This window comes from Leptonychotes weddellii, chromosome X (assembly GCF_054177405.1).
Source record: "Leptonychotes weddellii isolate Sample4059 chromosome X, ASM5417740v2, whole genome shotgun sequence".
In the NCBI taxonomy this organism is placed as follows: Eukaryota; Metazoa; Chordata; class Mammalia; order Carnivora; family Phocidae; genus Leptonychotes; species Leptonychotes weddellii.
In genome coordinates, this window is record NC_138385.1 from 100,417 (window position 1) to 128,143 (window position 27,727).

A 27,727-nucleotide genomic window follows, 5' to 3' on the forward strand; every position below is an offset into this window, starting at 1 on the left:
AACAAAGCATTTCTATCAATAACCTAGCTTCCAGAAGGAAATGTAGATACAATTAAATGTCCTTATAACCTGCAGACCAGTAACAGATACTTGAAGTGGGCAGAGTATAATGTTCCTCCTGGAAGTTCCCAACAATCTTAATGTTAATGCCTTGCTAGAGGGAAAAACAACCTGAACTTAACAATGGCAAGGCCTCTGGTATCCTCTGAGTCTTCTTTAACTTGTGAAAATCCTTTTGAAACCTCCCTTTTCCTTACCTTCCCCAACTCCCAAATATATAATCAGCCACCCCTCACAAACCTGGGGCAGCTCTTTCTGCCCACGGGTCCTGTCCCCGTGCTTTAATAAACCACCTTTTTGCATCAAAGACGTCTCAAGAATTCTTTCTTGGCCGCCGGCTCCGGACCTCACTCCACTGAACCTGACCTATATTCCAAAACCCCATCAGTCCTACTTTAATTGCTTGCTGTAATTGGATTTTTAGATTACCCTGAAAAGCTCCAACTTACCCATTTGCTCTAGTGCTTCAGAGGACCTATCAGCAACTCTTTCTCTGATCCTCAGTCCTACAACTGCAAGGAACTAAATTCTCCAATAACCAATGAGTTTGGAAGAGGACCCTGAACCTCAGATGAGATCACAGCCCTGGCCAACACCTTGATTTCAGCCAGCCTAGCGAGACCCTGAACGGAGAGGATCCAACTAACTTGTGCCTCAACTCCAGATTCACATAAATATGAGATAATAAGTTTGTGTCATTTTAAGTCATTGAGTTTGTGGCAATTTCTCACACAATAGAAAATTAACACAACATCTAAAAAACATTGAACATTCCAATACATGACCATGGTATATATCTCTGTTTATTCATCTCAACAACGTTTTGTATTTTTTGGTGTATAGGTATTGCACATATTTTATTCAATTGACCCATCCATGTTTAATGTTTTTATATACTTCTGTAAATGACATTTTAAAATTTCAATTTCCAATTGTTTATTGCTTAGTACATAGAAATACAATTGATTTTTGTATATTGACATTATGTCTTGTGACCTTACTAGTTCAAATAGCTTTTTATATAGATTCCTTAAAATCTTATGCATACATGATCATGTCATTTGTGAATAAAGGGTTTACTTCTACCTTTGCAATCGGTACCTATTATTTCTTTTTCTTCCCTTACCTACTGACTAGGATTTCCAGTACTATGTTGAATACAAATTTTGAGAGTTGGCAATCTTGCCTTGTTCATGATCCTAGAAGAAAGTATCCATTCTCTTATTTTTAGATATGATGCATGCTGCAATATTTTTGTCGATATCTTTTATAACGCTGAGCTGCAGGGAGGCTTTTTTCCCTTTGGCTCCTTAACCCAGAGTTGGTGCTGTCTCTTCTCCATGAACCTCCTATAGATCAGCAAGGGCCCAGGCCCAGTTGCTACCTTTTTGCCCCCACAAATGCTGCTGCATGTTTTCCCTGCTGCATGTTTTTAAACCCCCACAGGACCAGATAAGATGGTGACTTGGGTGCTTATATCTAACAGTTATAAAAGTTTGAGTGCCTCCTCTCCCCACAAATTCCCCAGTATACTTGTTTTTGTTTTTGTTTTTTTTTCCTAAATCACTTGAGATTGGGATGGAAGAGAGTGATCAGGGGGTGTAGAGTGAGAAAGAAATTTCTTTACATTTACTTTTGTTTTCAAGTGAATACTTGCTCAAGCTCAACAAGTGAACTTCTAATGTTTTGCTCCACTCAAAGCTCTATATTCTCAATGCTGACACTATATCCTTATGGGAGGCCTTTTGACTCAGCAGTCACAACATTCATTGCATTTTGGTTGGAGTCCCAGGGCTTGCTGCCCCATTGTCATGATAACATCCCTACAAACTCCCACCCAGAGGAGATTCAACAACAATCAAAACACCTTTGAAGTGGCTTTTTCTTTTTTTAAATTTAATTTTATTATGTTATGTTAATCACCGTACATTACATCATTAGTTTTTGATGTAGTGTTCCATGATTCATTGTTTGCGTATAACACCCAGTGCTCCATTCAATACGTGCCCTCTTTAATACCCATCACCAGGCTAACCCATCCCCCCACCCCCTCCCCTCTAGAACCCTCAGTTTGTTTCTCAGAGTCCATAGTCTCTCATAGTTCATCTCCCCCTCTGATTTCCGCCCCCCCCTTCATTTTTCCCTTCCTAATATCTTCTTTTTTTTTTTTTTTTTTTAACAAGGCTTTTTCTAATTCCTGGTCTCATTAACAGATAGAGCAGTGGAGAACCCTTATTTCCACATTGGCCCTCTCATCCCTGGGGAGAAAGCATTCTTTCTCTATTTCATACTGGGGAATCTTCTCATATCCCATATCACAGCACACACCCATCCTCATTGCCAAAACTATCAGGAACTGTGAGGGTCTAGAATTTTACCCTGCTTATAAGCTAATTGAGATTTACTATTATTATTACTATTACTAGTTCATGAATGCTGGCAGAACACATGAGACTCCTAGATAGATACACATTCTATGGGCTGCATTACAGGACAGAAACACTGAGATTAGGGTATTTGCCATTTTTATAGTGAACCACTGCTCTTTGTCTGAGGGACAGACATTACCTCATCCTTCTAGGCTGCTCACTGAAAACACAACACTGAGAAATGACCAAGGCAAAGAGTGCTCAGGGCCTTGTATTCTTGGCATACCCCGCAAGAACTTGAAGGGATACTCAGGTCCTATCATAGATGGCCTCTCCCGATTGAAAAAAAAGGTTCACTCAAGAAGTAATAAATCACTTGAGGAGTCATGGCTTTGAAAGTTATTCCCTGTGATCTCCTTATTTGCTGCAAATAAAGTTTCTTTCGTGTGACAACTCCACCTGGTGTAGTCTCTATCTGTAACTCACCAAGGAGCAAACTCATATTAGTTCAATTACAAATTTGGTGACTCAGATGGGACACTTGTCCTTCTGAAGTTCTGCCCTCTAGTTACCTGGGTTAAGCTACCAGGGCCTGGTGTCAACTCCTTGGAGGACTCACCTTGGTGCTTGTGAACACTGGCCCAGTGTTCTGACCTCACCTGAAATCCAAAGGCCACTTTGAGTATTTTTTACTCAAAAGGATCGCAGTTGGGATAAGTTACGCTGGGTTTATAGCACAGCTTTTAGAGGAAAACTAGAGTTGTCTCACAAAGTCTAGGCAAGCCAGAATAACAGAGTACTCTGGGGGATTGAATACTTATTCGAGTTGAGCCTATGATGAAGGATCACACAACCTGACCATTCATAGGCTTGGATGCCCCAGCCTGGCAAAACAAGGAATGGTCCAACAGAGACTAGTTTAGAATCTGGGAGGTTGAAAGAAAAATCTCTGCCTCACCTGGTTGTTTGGTGTGTTTGTGAGGCATGCCAGACACTGTTGTTGTTCCCTGTTTAAATCTCCACCCTGGATACTTGGTCCTTGTACTTCTCTTTCTTCCTTTACAATCCCAGACAAAGGAGACAGCAGCAACCTGAGTCACTGGAAACAGGTCCTTGATTACTTAAAAAAAAAACCTGAATCTTCTCAATATTAAAGGAGCTAAGTTTCTCTAATACCTGTATAACCCTCTATATTTGCCTTTGGAATCTCTTGTCACCACCTTGGTTAAATAGATAATAAAATATTAAATTTTACAGTGATCTGTGATCCTACTTAGGTATGTGCTTTAAAACCTTCTGGGATTTTTTAACAAATTTCCCAGAAATTCAAATTCTAAATGAAGTCTTTCTGAATAATCAGACTTGTTTATTTGGTATGTTAATTTACATGACAAGCATTGTCAAACAAATGATGATAAGCCTTCATAGGTTATATTGTATGGGTAAATGCTATAACAGTTCCAGAAAGTATATGAAATTCCTTAAGTTTTAATATGTACTGATATAATGTCATCATTTAAAATTCTAATTATTAAAATGTGTGTCACAAAAATAACTGAATTTCATTGTCAACTACACTATAATGAATTCTCATCAGATCTTTAACCATGTCCATTTTTGAATCTTTTGTCATTAACAGTTATTGTTCTCATGCTCTTGCAAAAATGTTTCAGCTTCAAGGAGATTCATAAGAAGGACTTTCAACAAATACAGGTTTTTCATCCCCTTAGAATTGTATAACTAAACTGAGTAAGAATTTCTGGAACTAATGAAAAAACTGCATTCAAACAGAATTAGTAACATGGGACTAAATGATTTGAGAAAGGTGATTATAGTTTTTATCACTTTTGTATAAAACATTGCTGGTTCTCTAATATTTGTTCTTCTAGATTTAAAAAACAAACATTTTCTCTTAAGCTATCTATGACTTACAGAAATTTGGTAAAATATTCCTTTGTGAACAAATTGGAACATTTATCTTTTCTCCCTACCTGAACCCTCCAAAATTCAGAAACTCTCATTGAGTATTCTTTCTTTCATGGCAATTGTAGTTATTTGCGTATGTTCAATAAGAATCTGCTTTCCTTGAGCAGAACACCATTGGAAACACTGGTTATATTACCAAGACTTTGACTGGAATGTCATATTTGAGAAAGACTTACATAGATTCAGATATGACCAGACAGCTTTAAAGAACTAAGGTTGACTTTAGGAAGTCAATAAAGCCCCTTGGAGATGTTGGCTTGATACCTTGCTTACAGAGTTCCCAGCAACTTTATCATGTGAGTAAAGAATGTCACTTTTTGGCAGGTGCAGGAACCTCAGGATGTTTTGGGGACCTCAGGAAAAGAAGAAGTAACCCAAATTTACAGGTATTGCAGGTGAGTCTGATGGCAAGTATTTGGCTTGGCTTCTTAGCCTTGAGAGGCTATTAAAAGTTCAATCTAAAATTCCTTATGAAAAGTTCCAGCAAAGTAGATTTAAGGAAACCTATATGGCCAATCACTATTCTTGCTACACGTATGTAAATAGTTAGGTAAAATCTGTTAAAACTGGATTTGTTTTACAAACAAAATTAGCCTTAATTTGGCTATCTTTGACAGAAATGAGTGTGATTTTAGAGAAAAATTGTTTCAATAACACATCTTTGTAGATGTTAGATTCTAGTTCTGATTAATTATCTTTGACTGTTTGTTGTTTCCTATAAAACTGGGCTGGATCCTGAATTCTTCTGGTTTCCTTGAATATCTGGCTATGACTCTCCAAACTAAAGTTTCCAATTTTCTTTCATTCTCTTGATTTGGAATCACTGAGACCTAAAACTGCCCTTTTTCCTGAAGCGCTGAAAACTGAAGCTAGACAACTTAAGGTAAACTTCAGAGAAATTGCCTCACTGGCCCATGTTTACACAATCTTTTTTATTACGATTTTATTTATTTATTTAAGAGAGAGAGAGAGTGCAGACCTGGGGGGAGGGGCAGAAGGAGAGAGAGAATCTCAAGCAGACTGCTCCAACATGGAGCCTGAGCTCACAACCGGAGCTGAAATCAAGACTTGGTCACTTAACCGACTGAGCCACCCAGACACCCTGTGTTTACACAATCTTCATGCCTATTGTTGTATTGGCCACTCAGATCACTAGAGACATTTGAGTTCAAATAAGTTCAAACCAGAAACAATCCATCAGATTGCCACTGCCTGCTCCCACTCCCACTGAGGATGCTTCCAACCCAACATCTAGAAATATTTCACTGGCAACACTCAGGACTCAGACACTGGGTTTATAATTTGCTCCAGTCATTAATCTGTGTTTTTCTTTTGTTTCCATAGAAATGTCTCATTAATTACCTAATTGCTTGCACAATATAGACCTAATTTTGAGAGCCCACCTGCAAGACTGCCTCCTGAAATGAGACAACTGTTAAACTAACCTATTTTCAAGACTAACACCAGTTCATAAGATATGGAGCAAATTTCTCACCTATGGTCCAGAACAGAACAGTTACGTTACAGCTAAGAGAAAAGAATGTTGATCTATGTTGTTTTTCTAAGAAAAATCTCGTCGAAGGAGAAAATGTTAATCTGTAACCACACCACAAGAACTTTTGATAGAAATTTATTCCAGATATGAGACAGATTCTTATAGATAACCCCCAGTTTTGATAAATTAAGTCAGAGAACTACATTATACTGGGAACAAGTTAATCATACTAAACACTGGACCCTTTTTCTGGAATCCCCAAAGGATTAAATCAATGTTACAAGGACTAGTAAAATTTGGGTTATATGTAATAATGAAATGTGCTTTCCAAATATTTTGGCCATGCAAAATGTACACTGTTAGCCAAGTACCAGGGTAGATTTCCAACAAAGTGCAAAGTTGTTTTATTCCTCAAACTCCAAAACTTCATTCCATTTTAGCAGGACATAGCCAGAGTGGTCATTGTCCCAATTCCTTCAAAACTGAGGAATGATCATAAATCTAAGGGAGATTGAAACCATGCCCCATGGGGTCAATGAGGTTAAAACTGTCATCAGAAAGGTCCCCAATGACCCTCTCTTCTTCTTCACAGGAATGTTAACCTTATCTTTTAGAGGCAAACAACAGGAAGAGCTCCAGCCAGCCTAATCCCAGTTTGAGCTCAACCATCCCCTCACACCTGTGCAGAGAGAGCATGGAGTGTCCAACAGTCACGTTTACCTCATAATAATGTTAAAATCTCCACTCAAGGAGGAACATAAACCTCATTAACATAACATACAGTACATGTATAAGCATGTTTCCTAAGTAAGCATCAGTTGCTTTATACCCACCTCTACATGTGATGACAAAACTTCCTTTTCTGAGTATTCATCCTATCCTTAAATAAAAGAAACTCACTCACCCCCATTTGGGGAGTCACCACTTTGAAGTTATTCCCGTGATCTCCTTATTTGCTACAAATAAAGTTTCCTTTGTGTGACAAAAAAAAAATAGATCGCTTGAATATCCTTATATTTTTAATTTATAATGAACTCCCCCATACAGACATACACCAGGCTCAGATTGTCACTGATGAATTCTGCCATTTAGGAAAGAAATGTTTGTTCTACACAAACTCTTAACAAAAATTGAAGAGAAAGGCATACTTACCAGCTTATTCTATGAGGCCAATGTTACTCTGATATCAAAACCAGACAAAGACATTGCAAAAAATTATGAGAAATGATAAACCAATATCTCTTGGGACCATAGATGCAAAATTCAACACAAAGTATTAGCAAGTTGAATTCAGTGATATATGAACATAATCTCCAAAAACCATATAGAACTAATAAGTGAGTTTAGCAAGATCAAAGGATATAAGGTCAATAACAACAAAAATATATCATATTTCTATATACTATTAGTGTACATTTGGGAATGAAAAAAATCTAAAAATAATACATTTACAATAACCCTCCAAAAGTGAAATACTTAAGTATAAATCTAACAAAGCATGTATAAGATCTGTATGCTGAAAACTATAAAATGCTCATGAAAGAATTAAAAGAAGACCTAAATACACCTAAAAATAAATATACCATATTCATGGATTGGAAGGTTCAGCATATAAAAATATAAATTATATTCAAAATTAATTATAAATTTAATGCAATTCTTTTTTTAAAGATTTTATTTATTTATTTGACAGAGAGAGACACAATGAGAGAGGGAACACAAGCAGGGGGAGTGGGAGAGGGAGAAGCAGGCTTCCTGCCAAGCAGGGAGCCCGACGCTGGGCTCGATACCAGGACCCCGGGGTAATGACCCAAGCCAAAGGCAGATGCCCAACAACTGAGCCACCCAGGTGCCCCAATTTAATGCAATTCTTATCTAAATCTCAGCAAGATTTGTTTCTGTAGATATAAATAAGTTGATGCTAAAATTTATAAGGGAAACAAACAAAATAGAATAGCTAAAACAATTTTTTAAAAAGATTTTATTTATTTATTTGAGAGAGAGAGAGCACAAGTGGGAGGAGGGGCAGAGGGAGAGAATATCAAAGTAGACCTGCTGAGTGCAGAGCCTGACACAGGGCTCAATGTCATGACCCATGAGATCAAGACCTGAACTAAAACCAAGAATCAGATGCTTAACTGACTGAACCACCCAGGCATCCCTAGCTAAAGCAATTTTGAAAAAGAATAATCAAGTTGGAGCAATCACACTACCTTATTTTAAGAATTACTGTAAAGCTATGCTAATCAAAACAATATGTCATTAGCAAAGGGATAGACATATAGATCAATGGAGCAAAATAATGAGCCCAGAAATATGCCCAGAGAGAGGGGAAAATGGCAGCAGAGTAGGAGGACCCTAGTCTTGCCTTGTCCCATGAATACAATTAGATAATTATCAATCATCCTAAATACCCCAGAAATCAACCAGAAGTTTGGAAGAACAAACTCCACAACTAAAGGTAGAGAAGAGGTCACATCAGGAAAGTAGGAAATGGGGAAAGACACAGTTTGGGAGAGAAACAGATCATGGCCACTATGGTGGGGAGAGAGACCCAGTCACAGAGAAGGGCAAGAAACAGACTAGCACAGAGGGGAGTGCACAGGGAAAATGAATCCCCACAGCAATTGGCTTGGAAAGAGAGAGGGCCTGAATTTCATGAGTTCTTGCAACCAGCATGGCTTAAAGTCTGGAGTTTTAAAGATAGAGCCCAGAGGGCATGGGGGTTGCTATTGGAGAGAAGGCAGGCAAACCTCCCAGGAACGGAAGTACAGCATGGAAATAGTGATCTGAAGAGTGCCTGGGGCACACAGTGGGGAGGTTATTTGCTCATTTCAGAGCATATCCCATAAAGGTAGCCATTTACAGAGAGACCCCTCTGGGAACAAAGGAACTGGCCAGTTCCATTTCCCACTCCCTCCTCTCAGCATAAGCACACTGGTGGGAACCAGCACAGAGCAGACACTCACTACCTAACTTGCTTACACCAAGACCTGCCCCCCTCCCCCACATGCTCCTCTGGAACTGCCCCTCCCAGTCACATTTGCTTCAGTCCCAATGCAGTGAGACCCCTCCCCAAGAAGACTGGCCCAAACTCCTGCCCATACTTTGTCTCCCACCTGAAGCTTTGTGCAGTGGCAGTATGAGGTTTATCCGAGGCGCGATTATTGCTAATTAAGGAAAACTTTGTCTCCCACCTGGGAGTTTTGCAGAGCCTTGGTTCTGGTGGCAGCAGGTCTCATTTCACAAGCAGACCAGTGTACACCTAGTTAAAACACACTGCGTTTAGGGGCAACTGGGTGGCTCAGTTGTTGGGCATCTGCCTTAGGCTCGGGTCATGATCCCAGGGTCCTGGGATCGAGCTCTGCATTGGACTCCCTGCTTGGCAGGAAGCCTGCTTCTCCCTCTCACTCTGCCTGCTTGTGTTCCCTCTCTGCTGTCTCTCTCTGTCAAATAAATAAAAAAAAATCTTTAAACGCACACACACACACACACACACACACACACACACACACTGCATTGAGGTCAGGGGCCAAACACTGCCCACAACAGGCAAAGAGAGCCTATGCAGATGACTGGTCTAAAGTGGCCAGTACTCAAGAGCAGAGCACATGCAGCACACAGTGGAGGCATTCCAGAAGTGCCAGGCTGTGGGGAGGAGGGGACACTGCAGTGCAAGGCACTACAGGACCTCTTCTTCATAAGGCCATTACTCTCAAGAACAGGAGACTTAGCTGACTTTCCTAACACAGAAAAACAGGCACAGAGACTTAGACAAAATGAGAACACAGAGAAATTTATCCGAAATGAAAGAATATGACAAAGCCATGGCCAGAGATCTAAGCAAAACAGATATAAGTAACATGTCTGATGGAGAGTTTAAAACAATGATCATAAGAATACTTACTGGACTCGAGAAAAGAGTGGAGGACTTCAGTGAGACCATTAACACAGATTTAAGGAATAACATACCAGAAATAAAGGGCTCAATAAATGAAATGAGCAACACCCTTGATGGAATGAACAGCAGGCTGGAAGAAACAGAGAGAGTTGGGGTTAGGGTCCCCTAGAAGGACCCTAGGCTCACTTCATCCTATGAACGCAACTAGGTAACTATCAAATCATCTTAAATACCCCGGAAATCAACCTGAAGACTGACAGAACGAACTCCATAACCAAAGGGAGAGAAGAGGCCACACTGAAGAAGGTAGGAATTAGGGAGATGTGGTTAGGGAAGAAATGTACTACGGCTGCTGTGGAGGGGAAGAAGCCATTTTTATGGAGAAAGGTGAGACAAAGAGGAGCACACGGAGGAACACACAAGAACTCCCCAAAGCGTTGGCTTGGAAATCCGGAGGGGCTGAATTTCAAGGGTTCTTGCAACCAGCAGAGCTTAAAGCCTGGAGTTTTAAAGGTCAGCAGGCTTGGCTGGGAAACAGCCCAGAGGGCACTGTGCTGCTCTTGGAGAGAAGGCAGGCAAACAACCCGGGGCGGTGGGGGGGCAGACAGTATGGAAACAGCAATCTGAAGAACACCTGGGGCACACAGTGGGGAGATTATCAGCTCTTCTTGGGTGTCCCTGAGAGGCAGCATTCACAGAGACACCTCTCCAGGAACAAAAGAGCTGTTTGGAGCCTTTTTCCTCCCGGCCCCTCAGCATAAACACAGAGCAACCTGCAGGAAGCAGCACAGTACTGACCCTGGCTACCTAACTTGCTTACACAAGGCCCCACACCCCTGCACTCTGGCTGGACTGCCCTTCTCAATCACACTTGCCTCAGTCCCAGTATGGCAGGCCCCTCCCCCAAAAGATTAGCACAAACCTCAGCCCACACCAGTAAGTGTAAGTAGCAATACTTGTATTGAACAAGCTAGACTTTAAAACAAAGGCTGTAACAAGAGATAAAGGGCATTATACCACAATAAAGGGGACAATCCAACAAGAAGATATACCAATTGTAAATATTTATGCACCCAACACAGGAGCACCAAAATATATAAAACAATTAATAACAAACATAAAGGAAATCATTGATAATAATAGAATAATAGTAGGGGACTTTAACACCCCACTTACATCAATGGACAGATCATCTAAACAGAAGATCAACAAGGAAACAATGGCTTTGAATGACACACTGGAACAGATGGGTTGAACAGATATATTCAGAACATTCCATCCTAAAACAGCAGAATACACATTCTTTTCAGGTGCACACAGAACATTCTCCAGAATAGATCATGTATTAGATCACAAAACAAGCCTCAACAAATACAAAAAGAATGAAATCATACCATGCACCTTTTCTCACCACAACCCTATCAAACTAAAAGCCAACAAAAGAAAAAATCTAGAAAGAAAGACCACAAATACATGGAGGTTAAACAACATCCTACTAAAGAATGAATGGGTCAACCAAGAAATCAAAGAAGAAATTAAAAAAAAAAAAAACACATGGAAGCAAATGAAAATGAAAACACAACAGTCCAAAACCTTTGGGATGCAGCAAAAGCAATCATTAGAAAGAAGTATATAGCAATACAGATCTACTTCTAGAAGTAAGAAAAATCTCAAATAAACAACCTAACCTTACACCTAAAGGAGCTAGAAAAGACAATAAATTAAGCCTAATGCCAGCAGAAGGAAAGAAATAATGAAGATCAGAGCAGAAATAAGCGAGATAGAAACTAAAAAAACAAAAACAACAACGAACAAAAAACAATAGGACAGATCAATGAAACCAGGAGCTGGTTCTTTGAAAAAATTAATAAAATTGATAAGCCTCTAGCCAGACTTATCAAAAAGAAAAAAGAAAGCACCTAAATAAATAAAATAATAAATGAGGGAGGAGAAATAACCAACACTACAGAAATACAAACAATTATAAAAGAATATTTTGAAAAATTATATGCCAACAAATTGGACAACCTAGAACAAATGGGTAAATTCCTAGAAGTATATAACCTCCCAAACTGAATCAAGAAGAAATAGAAAAATTGAACAGACCAATAACCATCAAAGAAATTGAATAATCAAAAACTACCAACAAACAAAAGTCCAGGGCCAGATGGTTTTACAGGTAAATTCTACCAAACATTTGAAGAAGAGCTAATACCTATTCTTCTTAAACTATTCCAAAAATAGAAAAGGAAAGAAAACTTTCAAATTCATTCTATGATACCAGCATTACCCTGATAGCAAAACCGTACAATGACACCACTAAAAAGAGAACTACAAGCCAATATCCCTGATGAACATAGGTGCAAAGCTCTCAATAAAATACTAGCGAACTAAATCCAATGATATATTTAAAAAAATCATTCATCACGATCAAGTGGGATTTATTCCTGGGCTGCAAGTGTGGTTCAATATTGGCAAATCAATCAACATGATGCATCATATCAATAAAAGAAAAGAACCATATGATCCTTTCAATAGATGCAGAAAAAACCTTTGACAAAATACATCCATTCTCAATAGAAACCCTCAACAAAGTAGGTTTAGAGTGAACATACCTCAACATAGTAAAGGTCACATATGAAAGACCCACAGCTAATATCATCCTCAATGGGGAAAAACTGAAAGCTTTTCCTCTATGGTCAGGAACAAGATAGGGATGTCCACATTCACTGCTTTTATTCAACATAGTAGTGAAAGTCCTAGCCACAGCAGTCAGACAACAAAAAGAAATAAAAGGCATCCAAATCAGCAAGGAAGAAGTGAAACTGTCCCTATTTGCAAATGACTTGATACTCTATATGGAAATCCCAAAAGACTCCACCAAAAACTGCTAGAACTGATACACAAATTCAGTAAATTTGCAGGATACAAAACCAATGTACAGAAATCTTTTGCATTTCTATACACCAATAATGAAGCAGAAGAAAGAGAAATTAAGGAATCAATCCCATTTACAATTGCACCAAAAACAATAAGATACCTAGGAATAAACCTAGTCAAAGAGGTGAAAGACCTGTATTCTGAAAACTATGAAGGACTGAGGAAAGAAATTGAAGACATCACAAAGAATTGAAAAGGCATTCCATGCTCATGGATTGGAAGAACAAATGTTGTTAAAATGTCTATACTACTCAAAGCAATCTACAGATTTAATGCAATCCCTATCGAAATACCACTAGCATTTTTCACAGAGCTAGAACAAACCATCCTAAAATTTGTATGGAACCACAAAAGACCCCAAATAGCCAAAGCAATCTTGAAAAGGAAAAGAAAAGCTGGAGGCAAAACAATTCCTGACTTCAGGTTATATTACAAAGCTACAATCATCAAAACAGTATGGTACTGGCACAAAATAGACACAGAGATCAATGGAACAGACTAGAAAACCCCAAAATGAACCCACAATTATATGGTCAATTAATTTTCAACAAAACAGGAAAGAATATTCAATGGGAAAAAGAAAGTCTCTTCAACAAATGGTGTTGGGAAAACTGGACAGCAATATGCAAAAGAATGAAACTGGACCACTTTGTTATACACAAAAATAAATTCAAAATGGATTAAAGACCAAACATGAAGCTTGAAACCATAACAATCCTAGAGGAGAACACAGGCAGTAACCTCTTTGACATGAGCCATAACAACTTCTTTCTAGGTATGTCTCCTGAGGCAAGGAAAAAAATTAAAAATAAACTATTGTGACAACATCAAAATAAAAAGCTTCTGTACAGTGAATGAAATAATCAACATAACTAAAAGGCAACCTAAGGAATGGGAGAAGATATTTGCAAGTGACATATATGATAAAGGGTTAGTATCCAAAATATATAAAGAACTTATAAATCTCAACACCTCCAAAATGAATAATCCAATTTAAAAAATGGGCAGAAGACATGAATAGATGTATTTCCAAAGAAGACATACAGATGGCCAACAGGCACATGAAAAGATGCTCATCATCATTTTTCATCAGGGAAATGCAAATCAAAAGTACAATGAGATATCACCTCACACCTGTCAGAATAGCTAAAATCAACAACACAAGAAAAAAACAGGTGATTGCGAGGATATGGAGAAAGAAGAACCCTTGTGTATCACTGGTGGGAATGCAAACTGGTGCAGGCTCTGTGGAAAACAGTATGGAGATTCCTCAAAAAGTTAAAAATAGAACTACCTTATAATCCAGCAATCACACTACTGGGTATTTACCCAAAATACAAGAATACAAATTCAAAGGTGTACATGCACCCTTATGTTTATAGCCACATTATTTACAATAGCCAAGATATGGAAGCAGCCCAAGTGTCCATCAGTAGACGAATGGACAAAGAAGACATGAAGACATGGTATACATACGTGTGTGTGTGTGTGTGTGTGTGTGTATTATTCTGCCAAACAAAAGAATGAAATCTTGCCATTTGCAACAACATTGCTGGAGCTAGAGAATATTTACGCTAAGTGAAATAAAGCAGAGAAAGACAAATACCAATGATTTCACTCATATGTGGAATTTAAGAAACAAAACAAAGGGTCAAAGGGGGAAAAAAGGGAGAAAGGTAAACCAAGAAACAGACTCTTTTTTTAAATTTTATTTTATTATGTTATGTTAGTCACCATACAATACATCATTAGTTTTTGATGTAGTGATCCACGATTCATTGTTTTCAGACTCTTATTTATAGAGAACACACTGATGGTTACCAGGGGGGAGATGGGTGGAGGATGGGGGAAATAGGTAATGGGAATTGAGGAGTGCATTTGTTGTGATGAGCACAGGGTGATATATGGAAGTGTTAAATTACTATATTATACTCCTGAAATTAATATAACACTGTATGTTAACTAACCAGAATAAAAATAAAAAGTTAAATAAAAAAACAAAGTGTTAAATTAAAAAAAAGAAATATGCCCACACAAATGTGGCCAAGTGATTTTTGGCCAAGGTGCAAAAGCAATTCAATTTAGTAAAGATAGTTTTTTCAGCAAATTGTGTTGCAACAATTGAACATCAGTATGCAAACAAAATAAAACAAAAACACCCTCAACCTTAACCTTACACCTTACAAAAAAATTGTCTCAAAGTGGATTGTAGATGTTAATGTACAATGTACATTTATGTACAGAGCCATATTCACTTATAATACATTTGAATTTTATTTATTTATTTGGTGGTGGTATTTGTTTTTTATTGAGGTATAATTTACATAGAATGCAAGTCATTATTTTTACATTTTGAAATATGCACCAAATCAAAGTATAATACGGTTCCATCATTCTCCCAAATTCACTTATGTCCCTTTTGTCATTATCTTTACTCCCCATACTCAATCCCTGGAGTACAAAACCCTTCACTGAATTTTTTTGCATCCCTATAGTTTGCCACTTTCAGAATGTCATATAAACAGAATCAGACACTATGTAACTCTTGAGTCAGCTAAACAAATTATTTTTATTTAGCATAATGCATTTGAGATTCCTCCATGTTTCTGTACGTTATCAGAAGTGTGTTCCTTTGAATGGCTAAGTAGTATTCCATTGATGGATGTACAGCTGGAGGTCACGTAGCTTGTTTCCAATTTTGGCAATTAGATGTCAAACTGGCAAACTGCTATAAACATTTAGTTTATTCTTACTGTATTCTTAAATCCGCATTTAGAGTAAGGATGAATTCATGGAAATGGGAATGGTTGTAACAATTCACTCTTACCAAAGCATTACAATATAGTTTTTTTTTTGAAGGCATTTTCCTGACAAAGCAATATATTACCTATCATCAAGGTATAGGTAAGTATTTCTTGTCTGATATCTTTGTCCATTTGAATTTTAAAAAGCAGCACAAGGATAGTTGTATATGTCCATATATACTTACAAATAAGTTAAATACTTCTGAAAAGATACACTTGAAACCAATAGGTTTATCCTGGTTAGGGGGAGAAGCAATGGAGGATTTTATTTTACATTTTTTTGCCTTTCTGGTGTATTTCCTTAAAAAAATCAACTCATGCATCCTTTACTTTTATAACAAAAAAGAAATTTGAATAAATATTGATACTACCAAGCACTGAAAAGGATATGGGCAAATGGGACTCTCATACATTACTAGAAGGAACAAAAATGTGACAGTCACTCTGGAAAATGGTTTGGAAGTTTCCTGTGAAGTCAAACATAGACTTACCATATGACCTAGCAATCTCAATCCTGAGTCTCGACTCCAGAGAAATGAAAACTTATGTCTAAGCAGCAATGTGTATATCAGCTGTATTTATAATTGTCCAAAACTGGAAAGAATCTAAACGTCATTCCATGGGCAAACACTGAACAAACTGTAGTACACTCATACAATAGAATACTACTCAGAATAAAAAGAACAAACTACTGTTATACAGAACAATTTGGATGACTCTCGAAGAAAGACATGATGCTGCATGAAAGAAGCCACTCTCAAAGGGCTACATATTGCATTATTTCATTTATATTGCATTCTGGAAAAGGCAAGACTATAAAGGATGGAGAACAGATTGTCAGGGTTTATGGGTGGAGGGAGAGATGACTATAAAGTGGTAGAATGAGGTAGCTATTTTTGGCTCTTGAAACTGTTCTGTGCCCAGATCGTGAGGGTGGTTACATGTATCAATACATATGCTAAAATTCGTAGAACTTTACATCAAAATAGAAAAAAGTGCTTTTTTGTATGATAATTTACAAATAATATTTAACATATTTGGTAGGTTAGTATTTGTTTTAAATGTTAAATGTTAGGAAGTCCACTCCTTTTTATTCTACCTGAAATGAAAACTCAAATGTTTCCAGAGGCCAAATAGGTAAAATATATTTATGAAATTGAAGTTGTTCAGGTATAAGAAAATAAGGAATGATATGGACTGTGTTTGAAGTATAGAGTGTGTGCCCCAACGGAAGACATTCAAATCCAATTGAAAACAAGACTGCACATGCACACACACACATACACATATTTGCACGTGCGCACACACACACACAAACACCCCTCTGGGCGCCCCTGCTCTGTATGTTGTTTTTAGGTGACTTCATGGAATTTTATAACTTCAGTCACCATCTGAATAAATTTTCTTTTAATATCTGCTACCCAGATCTACTCTGAGTTCTAAATCTATTATCTTTACATGACATCTGGATATCTTCAACTATGTTTCCCACTGATACTCCAAAACTTAACGTGTTCAAAAAATGAGGTCATAATTTTGTCTTTCACTCAAAACCTTATCCTTTTGCATTCATTATGTCTCCCTGGCATACTTTGAGATAGCATTCTGTACTTTTCTTACTTAACACCTAACATGGTTTAGAACTACTTTTTTGGTATATTTTGTTTATATCCTGTTTCCTCCACTAGATTGTAACATACATGTGGACAAGAACTATGTCTGTTTAGCTTACTGCCCTATTTCTAGAACCTGGTATATAGTAGACATCAGTAAATTTTTGTTGAATGAACAGGTACCATCATCTATCCAATCACTCAAACCAAAAACTTGAGAGTCACCTTCCCTCACTTGTCATGTTTTCACTCACCAGTGAGTTATTAACTCATAGATTTTAACTCCTCAACAACTCTCATATCTATCTCCATTGCTTCTGCCTGGGTTAATCTCACATAATTTCTTAAAACATACAAACATAGTTTTCTTTTAAAGGCCTTTTTTCATTATATAAAATTTCTTTTTATTTTTTAGGTTTTTATAAGTGTTTAGTTAACATACAGTGTTATATTAGTTTCAGGTGTACAATTTAGTGATTCAAAATTTCCATACATCACCCTGTGCTCATCACAACAAGTGCACTCCTTAATCCCCATCACTTATGTAACTCAACCCTTCACCTACCTCCCCTCTGGTAACCATCAGTTTGTGCTCTATAGTTGAAAGCCCATTTCTTGGTTCGCCTCTCTGTTTCTTTTTCTTCCCCTTTGAGCCTTTGTTTTGTTTCTCAAATTCCACACATGAGTGGAATCATATGGTATTTGTCTTTCTCTATTTCCCTTAGAATATTTTAATACTCTATAGATCTATCCATGTCCTTGCAAATGGCAAGATTTCGTTCTTCATCCACTCATCTATTGATGGACACTTGGGGTGCTTCCATATTTCGGCTATTGTAAATAATGCTGCTATAAACATAGGGGGTGCATGTATCGCTAGATATGTCTCCTAAGGTAAGAGAAACAAAAGTAAAAATAAACTATTGGGATTTCATCAAAATAAACAGCTTCTTCACAGTGAAGGAAACAATCAACAAAACTAAAAGGTAACCTACAGAATGGGAGAAAATATTTGCAAATTACTTATCTGATAAAAGGTTAGTATCCAAAATATATGAAGAACTTACAAAACTCAACACCCAAAAAACAAATAACCCAATTAAAAAATGGGCAGAAGACGTGAACAGACATTTCTCCAAAAAGGACATCCAGATGGTCAATAGACACATGAAAAGATGCTCATCATCACTTACTTTCAGGGAAATGCAAATAAAAGCTACAATGAGGTATCCCTTCACACCTGTCAGAATGGCTTAGTCAACAACACAAGAAACAGCAGATGTTGGTGAGGATGGGGAGAAAGGAGAACCTCTTGCAGTTCTGTGGAAAACAATATGGAGTTTCCTCAAAAAGTTAAAAATAGAACTACCTTATCATCCAGCAATCATGCTACTGGGTATTTACCCAAAGAATACAAAATCATTATGTAAAATTTCTAAAAAGGGATACTCACAGCTATTTCAGCTGTCATGGTAGCTTTGTTCACAGTATATTTTGACGTGGAATTTTAAATTCCCATTGCCTTTACAGCTTATACAATACGGTTTCCTACTTAATTGTATTTATTTTGTTTTTTTGTTTTGGTTTTTTTTTATTTTTTTAGATTTTTTTTATTTTTTTATTTATTTGACAGAGAGAGAGAGAGAGAGAGCACAAGTAGGGGGAAGCCGCAGAGGGAGAGGGAGAAGCAGGCTCCCCGCTAAGCAGGGAGTCTGATGCAGGGCTTGATCTCAGGACCCTGAGATCATGACCTGAGCTGAAGGCAGTCACTTAACTGACTGAGCCACCCAGGTGCCCTTAACTGTATTTATTTTGATGAGTAATAAAGGCTACCGTTACCAAATACCTGCTATGTGATAGGCAACAATATTATGTGGTAAGTTTTTATTGTTATCATTATCCTAATTTTACAAATGGGGAACTGAGGCTTATAGAGTTTAAGTAACTTTCCCAAGGCCACACAGTAAATGACAAGGACAGGATTCTAACCCAGATTTGTCTATCAGAGTGTCTGGGGTTTTTTTTGTTTGTTTGTTTGTTTTTACTATATCATTATTACCTCCAGTCATTAGCAACTGTATTGTCATTGACCACATGTGATTAGCTCTTCATAATTTCTGAGGTACTGCCACATATTATCACATTGAATTCTATTTCAATGATCTGGGAATCTGAAACTTGGAGAGAAGTCCCTTACCAAAGTCACAGAGTAAGCTGGTGGAATCCAAGACTTCTGATTTTCTGTCCTTAACTCTTTCCATTATATTATGCTGTCTTTGTAAGTACTCTCAGGTAGGAATCTCATTTCTTTCTCATGTTTTCCATAGCATTTAGCACAGAGTTGAGCACGAAGTAGCTGCTTAATGTGTTTCTTGGTTTTATAACTTAACAAAATGCTCAGGTTTTTTAAAATATAGCTTCCTGACAACCTGAGTGATAATATCTATTCCTTTAGTTTCTCAGAAAACAGAAATTTCCCTGAATTAATCTCTTAGTAGGTGCATGGGCAACCCTTAATTCTCATTTTCAGATCTTTAACACCTTAACACTCTCTACAGTCTTCCAAACAGGATCATATTATCTTACTTTATGATCCCTTTTTCTAGTCTTCAACTTAAATACGAGTTCAGAGAAATAGCAAGGAACTTTTCTACATACATAAGAATTATCACCATTTACAATATTCTTATGTTCAAATACACAGTGAATTAAAGATGGCTTTTGTCTCAACTATTAACATTTCATGTGGGGACTTTCTTTTAGTCTGTGGACACGAACACAGACATTGTTGCTACCAATCAAGTGACACTGTGCAGTTTTTTATGTGGGGAAGGATTCAATCCTGGGTGAAAGGGTATAGTGACAATGAGTCAGGAGCTTAAAAATGGCCCACCCTGCTGCCAGCATTGCTACAGAATCTCTTGGTGGAAAGCCCAGATCTTTTCCAGTAAACTGCTCAAAATGTTTGATTCAATTTTTTTATTTGGTTGCCAATTTATTAAGTGGTTAACCTTGGACTGCATCTATCCAGCATTTAATTAATTAAAGCCAGTTTGAAATACCTTTAGAAACCTCACTAATTTCAATACACCAAGCTGGCACATTTATAAGCATCTAGCAATTGCTGAAATACTAAATCATCTTCACTAAGATGCTGTTGTTGCCAGCAGAGCATTAATCAACTGAAGAGCTAATTGTTAAGCTGAAAGAGTAAAAGCAATCCAACACATCTCTCTCTTCCCACAGTTTGGGAGGAGAAAAGTGGTGAGAATTACAGCTTCATTGAATTTCAGAGCTAGAAGGGTCCTCAGAGATTATTTAATTTATCGTCCTTATTGTAAAATGGGGAAAGTGCGTTAGAACAGAGTTAGTAGCAAAATCAGGATTAGATCCCATGGCTCTAATGCATAAGTATTCTTCATTCTCAGAATGCTTTTTATTATGGAAAATGATTCTAACTTACTACTCACCCACTCTATACCTCCATAGAGAATACTGGGAGAAGAGTATAATGATACTAAACAGTGCATCTCATAGAAAATTTCTGGCCCACATTGTTTTATTCTGTATCATGTTGGTGCAGAAACTCAGGACATAAATTTTGAACGTCTAATTCTAAAGTCATTGCTTTCTATTAAAATGAAAAGTAATCGTTTTCCTCATCACCTTTATTCCTCTTTACCTACTATAGGTGCATCCCTGATATCTGGAGTATCAGGCCACAGTGGTACCTATAGCCACCGAATTACAAACAGTGGTTTAGACAAAAAGCATTTCTCTTTGGCATTGAACTTCAGGACATGCATTTGTGGAAGCACTAAGCCTCATTAATATGCTAAGCCAAACAGAATGACAATTTCCATTCTCTGAGTCCACCAGTTGAATGTATGGCTCTGCATGTGGTAATATCAGAAGAAAAATAAAAGTCAGCTATCTGTGCATGCTGGGAAACCAACTCCTCCACATCATATCAACAGTCTATGAAAGAAAAAGGGAGAAAGGGGATCGGATTCAAAGTAACCCTGGGCCAAGCAACAATAATAAATATGTCAGTGGTGCTCAAACTGGAGTGTTTATAAAAACTACCTGAGAAAATTACTAAAAATAGTCTGAATGTAGATAGAGGTAGCAATGGTTCCCGAACCTGGCTATGTGTGTGGTAGTTACACAATTGTATGCAATTATCAAACTTCATCTGACTGTACACTTAAAATGGATGAACTTTATTGTATGTAAATAATAACTTTATAAAAATTTTAAGCTATTAGGTCATTTTGTGAAGGGAAAAAGGTCTTCTCCCCAAATCTAGGTAGCCACAAAAGTAAACTCAGTGAAATCTTATTACAATAAGCAAATGGTAGAGATGTTAGTATTGACCTGAGGAAACACTACGGACAAATATATTTAAAAGAGAAGAACCAATGAGCTCCTTTCAAAATTAGATCATTTTATTCTTCAAGAAGCCAATTGGAACCACAATTGGTTATTACTTTTCTCTATAAGTATGAGAAATGAGGCTAAAACTTAACACATTGGTCAATGACTATACAGATCACATTGGGAAGGTTTGATAACAGAAGCCTAGACATGCTCATTAACATAAGGCGAGTACTAAATAGCAGATTCAATGCACATGACACGTGAAATTTCAGTCAGGTAGTTGAACAGAGCCTGATATTGGGAAAGTGTTAACAAACTATACAAATTGGCCCAGGTATATGGTCAATTTCTTGGGGGAGTTTGTCAGCAGGAGGGTGACAACCATAGGATTGAAGTTTAAAGTTATGACTCTATTACTATAGATGAGAGGTATATGAATATCAAAAAGATTTCAATATAAAAGTACAAGCACAGGTTTGGGAACAAGACAGGCTGTCAAAGGATCTGCAATTCAAGTTGGTAGCTTGGTCATGTAAGAAGATGAAATGGGGAGATGTTAAAAGGATCTATTGAGATTATATTTTGAACTTGGAACCAAATATTAAATAAAAACTCTAGTAGGCTGGTGTGAGTCACATAGAAAAATTCTCTCTCTGTTTCTCTCTCTCTCTCTGCTCTCCCTCCCTCCCTCTCTCTTTTAGGCTAAAGACTTAAGTGGCTTCCTTCCAAGCCCAAACCAGAACCTCTGATGTTACCTTCCAATAACATGAAAGACCACATCTCCCAATGCCATAGAAATGGAATCAAGGAAGAAAAACATTGCTCAGTACCTACAGCTATGCTGACTTAGACTGTTTTCCCTAGACCTGGACATTATGTTTGAAAAAAGAAAGGGGACAGGAGAGAAAAAAGTAAGCTATCGTTTCTCCTAGGAGCTACAGTCTGGCAGTCATCATTAAAAACACTTATATACCTGTCTCTTACTCTTTAACCATCTGCAATCTAAGAGAGTTCCCATTAAAAACTTTTTTATAGCTAAATTCAATAAACACTGTTCAGTCCTCATCTCATTTGACCTTTCCATGCAACATTTTACTTAGTGAAACACACTCTTCTACCTTCCATGGCACCACACTCTTCTTACTTTCTTCCTACCCCTCTGAATTCCCTCTTTCAATATTACTTGGAAATTTCTCCCCCTCTCCCCATTATAAATGTTGAGAGTCTCTCAGAGCTTGGGCTTGAATTCTCTTACCTTCTTATTCTACATTTCAGCTCCACCTGATTTCATTTGGTCCTATGCCTTCAATCAGCAACTATGTGCTGAAGACTTCCAATTTTTTATCTTCAGATCAGACTTTTTGTCTGAGCTCATATCTACACACACAGTCTTTGTGAAACATCACTTAGGTATTTACTCATTGGCATTTCCTAGTTTGGACCATCATTATTACTTGCCTTAGAGTTGTTATTGGAGGGAAAGTGAGCAGTGTGTTTCCCTGCTCCCATTCTTATCCCCTTGTAATCTATCCTTCATATAACAGCTAGCTTCAAAATACAAAATTAGATCATGCTTGTCCACCACCTTAAATATCCCAGTGGCTTCCCAATTAGCCTAGAATAGAATTGAAGTTCTTACCATGGTCCATAGAGGCCCTGCATAATCTTGTCCTTCTCAAACTTTCCAACTTAATCCCATACAATTCTGGCCCCTTGTTCATATGGCTTTAGCTGCACCAACTTCATTTCTATTATGAATAAAAACACCAATCTCTTTTCGGCCTCAAGGTTTTCACTCATAATGTTTCCTTTGTTTGAAATACAGCCTATGTAAACTCTTTCCCCCAATTATTTGTACCTAGAACACTGTAGAAAAAAGTAGCTGCTACACAAGTATTTCTTGAGTAAATATATCTCAGACATTTCTTTATATTAATAACAATATTTTAACCCATCTTTTTTATTCTTTTCAATTTCCTAATTATTAATTCTTCAATAGTATTTTTTAAAAGATTTTATTTATTTATTCGACAGAGAGAGCACAAGTAGGCAGAGGGGCAGGCAGAGGGAGAGGGAGAAGCAGGCTCCCCGCTGAGCAGGGAGCCCGACGTGGGGCTCGATCCCAAGACCCTGGGATCATAACCTGACCCGAAGGCAGCTGCTTAACCAACTGAGCCACCCAGGTGCCCCAATAGTATTGTTTTGATCTTTGATTTGATTCCTGAGTTCTACACTCTACCTTTTCATCTTATTTTGTTGTTTTATCATTTGTCTTTCAGTTCTTGTTTTATCGGATTCATGCAGTGTATTTATTAGGGTATATTCAAAACTGCTGTAACAAAGAGACCCCAAAATACAGTAGCTCAAACAAGATACGATTTTATCCTATTTCACATTATAGTTCAGAGGTAAGGTGGTATGTGGCTGGTAGGACAAACTGTGTAGTTTCAATGTCTATGTCTAAGCAGGCTTCTCTAGTTACCATTTTCATATCTACAGCCAGTAAGAAGGGGAAGGGTAAGGTGAGCATACTCATTCCTTTCAAGAGGAGGATCTGAAAGTGAAGCATATTACTTTTTCCCACATCTTATTGGCCAGAACTTAATTATATGGCCACATCTAGCTGTAACAAAGGCTGAGCAATGTCATTTTCTAACTGTGCAACCATATGCCCAGACATAACACAGGAATTTTATTACTTGAGGAAGATGAGGGGTGACTTTCAGTATTTGTTATATATTTTCTTCCAGATTTAGTTCTTTTGACTACTTTTCCCCTAGTGTGTTTGAATATTGGCTATGGTATTTCTTTTCAGCTTGCTTATATGTTAACATGGGTGACCCTACCTATTCTAGACCTCCTTTTTTGCACTAATAAAATGTTGGCAACTTAAGGTTCTTTCTACCTATATATTATGCTCTAAATTTGCATTTATCAAACTTTATCTTAGCTAAGGGTCACTTGGAGGGCTTGTTAAAATACAAATTCCTAGGTCTGAGGAGGGGCCCATGAATTTTCATTTCTAAGTTTGGGGGCAGGTGAATATAAATGGGAAGCTCAGTTAAGATTTGTGCACAGCTTTAGTTGGAACACCGGGGTTCTTCTGAAATTTTTTAAATTGTTGGTATGAGATTTTATTCTACCTGGTCAGGAGTATATAACTTATTCCTGATTATATATTTCTAAGCCACAAATTGTTTTTATAATTTGACATGAAGTTCTGAAAAAGAGCAAGCCCTGTGTGTTTTTCCTACCTTTGTGTAGTGGTAGACAAGGATTTCTACTATCAAAAGTTTTCCCTTGATTTTTTTCCCCAGGCTTCTTTACTCAAACCTTCCTTTCCAAGATATTATTGATTCACATTCTTATCCCAGTACTCCCCACCATCCCACAATTTCCTTATCTCATTTATAGCTATATGAAATTAACTTGTGATTATTTCTTCACAATAGAATGTAGGTTTCATGAGGGTAGAGATTGTATATGTCTAACTCACTTAGAACAGTGTTTGGCACAGAATAGGTACTTAATATTTTTAAATGAATGAACAGATAAAAAAACAAAGAATAGCTCTGGTTAAGAAATAGCTTAGCCTCTTCTAAAGAAGAGTATGCCTCAAACCACACTTATTTTTTCAGTTTTTGGAGGAAGAGTATACAAAAGAAGTGGCAGGAGAGAAGGCCAAAGTTTCTGAGTACACCTAGCTGAAAGTACCCTTACCATTACAAACAAAAATGAGGAAGAAATAGGGAAAGAGAAGAAAAATATGTTATCTCTCCACACTTTTAGAAGAAAACAATGCTCTCCCAAGTGAACTACCATTTAAAACTTACCCTCTAGAAAGATGGATATCTGAACAAAGCTCACTTTTCCTCTACTAACTCTGAATTATCTGCCTCACCTGGATCAAATGGCACCTATAGCCTGGAGACAAATGGAGTTTTTGATACTGTGATAATTATAATAAAAAGAATTGGTGCTGGGCTTTTTACACTGTGAGCTACACAAGTGCCCAGGGATCAATATCAAAAAGCTCTGTGGCATGGATCTACATTGATATATAGATGCAGGAAGCCAAATATGTGAATAATTTCAGCTCCAGAAGGAGAAAAAAACATAGTAACCAAATTAATCAAACAATAGGGGAATAATCCCTGAAGAGAAAAAAAAAAGTCTGCATATGAAATATAGTAGTTAATGTAAGTGGATAATAATAGACTATCTAGAAATGGGTAATATAAATGTTAAATAAGGACTTTCGAAATAGAAGTTCCATATTTCTATGTCTAGAACTAAAAGTACTACCTCATCTATGAAAAATAAGAGTTGTGGATAAAAAAGGAGTGCAAACAGAGAAGTAAACACATTCTAAAGATCTTATTAGCAAAAGTATGAATTTAGTAGAGGGAAAAAAGTGAAAGTATTCCAAATAAATAAGAAAATATTCTAAATAAAAATATTGGAGTAGCTGAAATCTTAATAGGGAAGAAATCATGTTTTCAAATAATAGTGGAGGCAAATGTGTTTGAAAGTTGAGGTAACAATTAATGAAATGGTAAGGCATATTAGAGCTCACAAATTAACAAAGGAAAGACTGAATTAATAGCTTGATCAAATTAGCAAACTTGGGCAAAACAATGTAAAATAGATAACATTTATTAAATAACGTGTATTAAATAATATGTAAGAAATTAAATAAAGTGTATCAAATATTATACAAAATATGGATAATCTCAGTTATGTCTTTAAAAGACAAAGGCTGTAAAATTGAGTAACAAATCATCTAAGCATGTGTTGTTTGCAAGGAATGAAATGAAAAGAGGTAAAAAATAAGAGGCTGTGCATATTCATTCATTCAACAAATAATTTATGGAATGCTTACAATGGACCAGGCACTATTCCAATTCCTGGGGACACAGCACAAAATAAAACAAAATTTCTGTTTTCATTGAGCTTATATTCTTGTAGTAGATATAGGCAATAAATGAATAAAGATATAATGTATTAAGTGGTGGTAAGTGCTAAGAAGAAAACTAGAGAGACATAAAGGGACAGAATAACAGAGTGAGAGTGTGAGGTAGAGCCTCATTGACAAGGTGATTTTCATAGCAACCTGAATGAAGAGCTCAAGCAAAACATGCAAGTACTGGGCGGAAGAATATATTCAAAGCAGTGGGCACATCAAATGCAAAGGACCCAAGGCCAAAACATTCTTGGGATTTTTGAAGGACAGCAAGGAAGTTGATATGGCTAGAGTACAGGGCCAGGACAAGGGTTAGGCACTCACACAACCCTGAGAATGAATACTTCCTTAAATTTTGTGTATTCGGTTCCTCTTTTGCCTCACTCTAGTCCTGGCCCTGCTAAGGTGGAATGATCAAGGAAAGAAAATGATCTGGGAAGCTATTACAGATTTTGAGATGAGATATGACGTTATCTCACTTATCGTTTAACAGAACCACTCTGGTTTTTCTGAGGAGATAGAATGTGGGGAGTACAGTAACAGAAGCAAGAAAATCTGTTAGGAGGCTATTAAGGTAATATAGGTGAGAGATAATGCAAGCTTTGATGGGGTAATAGGAGTTCAGGTCATAAAAGGGGGTTGTATTCTCTATATATTTTGAGGAGCATAGCCAAAAGAACTTCTTGATAGAAGTTCTAACATGTGGGGTGTTAGAGAAAGAAAAGACTCAAGGATGGACATAACAACTAGAATAATGGAGTTGTCACTTATGTAAATGGACACTGGTATAGAAGAAGGTTTGGAAAGAAAGGATAAAGGAATGAAGACTTTAGGGTTTTTTGAGTTTTTTTGTTTTGGTTTGGTTTGGTTTTTTGCACCAAACACCTTTGCATTTTTTTAAGCAAATGACAAAGATCCAGTTTACCAGCTTTACTTTTTTAAACCTAAGCTTGATGTTACATATTTAAACAATTTTTAAAACTTACTAAATTGTCTGGGGCACCTGGGTGGCTCAGTTGTCAAGCGTCTGGCTTCAGCTCGGGTCATGGTCCCAGGGTCCTGGGATGGAGCCCCGCATCCATCGGGCTCCCTGCTCAGCGGGAAGCCTGCTTCTCCCTCTCCCACTCCCCCTGCTTGTGTTCCCTCTCTCACTGTGTCTCTATCTGTCAAATAAATAAAATATTAAAAAAAAACTTACTAAATTGTCAGCATTCAT

General features: G+C 37.2%; 1 long non-coding RNA gene across 2 annotated transcripts in view; it reads left to right on the forward strand.

Moving 5' to 3' along the window:
* LOC145717745 (uncharacterized) overlaps window positions 1-27,727 on the forward strand; it is a 142,809-nt gene that overhangs the window by 29,819 nt on the left and 85,263 nt on the right. The window contains exons 2-3 of one of the 2 annotated variants that reach the window (XR_014141129.1): window positions 4,740-4,810; window positions 15,611-15,655. This is a non-coding gene — a long non-coding RNA (uncharacterized LOC145717745). Of the gene's footprint in view, window positions 1-4,739; window positions 4,811-6,502; window positions 7,368-15,610; window positions 15,656-27,727 lie in introns of those variants that run through there. The other variant, XR_014141128.1, reaches the window with a different exon arrangement.